Source organism: Staurois parvus, unplaced genomic scaffold, assembly GCF_062004578.1.
Source record: "Staurois parvus isolate SC_StPar_1 unplaced genomic scaffold, SC_StPar_1.0 ptg000394l, whole genome shotgun sequence".
Lineage (NCBI taxonomy): Eukaryota > Metazoa > Chordata > Amphibia > Anura > Ranidae > Staurois > Staurois parvus.
In genome coordinates this window covers 5,731,044-5,732,137 of record NW_028318190.1, presented here as the reverse complement: position 1 = coordinate 5,732,137, position 1,094 = coordinate 5,731,044, and positions in this window count along the sequence as shown.

The following is a 1,094-nucleotide window of genomic DNA, read 5'->3' as shown; positions in this document are numbered from 1 at the left end:
CTGTTAAAAACTGAAACCAACTTAACTCCTTTCCATTGTCTTTAACTGGATCGAAATGCCGGGAGGCAGAGGAGGGCATTCCAATTAAGTGACCGCTGTGATTGGCTGTCACAGCTGTCACATGATTGGAAAGCTCCCATTCACAAGTATGCATCAGGAGCTTTCCGTTACATGCTAGTTGCTATGCTGGGACCGCGCAGTGAATGCGCTCTCAGCACAATAACTGGTTTACAAATAGATGCATATACAATATGTGGCCATTCCACAGTAAAGCCCACCTGCCGAGAGGCTGCATATATGTGCCATGTCGGTGGGAACAGGTTAAAGGCCCATTCGTGCTGTTGTGTTGCATTAGCGCACATGTGTTAATGCACATTATGCCATGTGTTAACGTGCATTGCGTTAAGGTAGTCCATTAAGTTGAATGAGATGCCTAAAACACCAAAAGAAGGCGGCAAGCTGGGTTGGGTGGAACTGGATGTCTTGAATGTGTGCATGCCATTATGAAATCTGAAGACTACCAAAGAATTCTGGGGTGCAATGTAAGGACCAGTATCAGAATGTTGGTTCTCCATTAGAGGTCATGGATCTTACAGCAGAACAATGACCCAAAGCACACGTCAAAGAAATGGTTTCAGACAAAGCACTGGAGAGTACTGAACTGGCCAACAAAGAGTCCAGATCTCAATCCCATAGAGAACCTGTGGAGAGATCTCAAAACAGCAGTTGGGAAAAGGTACCCATACAATCTGAGAGACCTGGAGCAGTTGTCGAAAGAAGAGAGGTCCAAAATTCCAGTAGAGAGGTGTAAGAAACTCAATGACGGCTACAGGAAGTGTTATTTTTCCCAAGGGGGGTGCTACCAAATATTACATTTAGTGTGCCAATAATTTTGCCCAGTACATTTTTGGGGTTTTGCATGGAATGTGTCAAATTTGGCTTATTGTTTCTCCACTTTTTTTGTGTCATATCAATACAAACAACAGAAATAAACATGAGAATGCTTAAACATTTGTAATTGCAACAATTTTCTGGGCGTAGTGGTGCATTATCTGACAGAAATGCAGGGGTGCCAATATTTTTGGCCATGACTG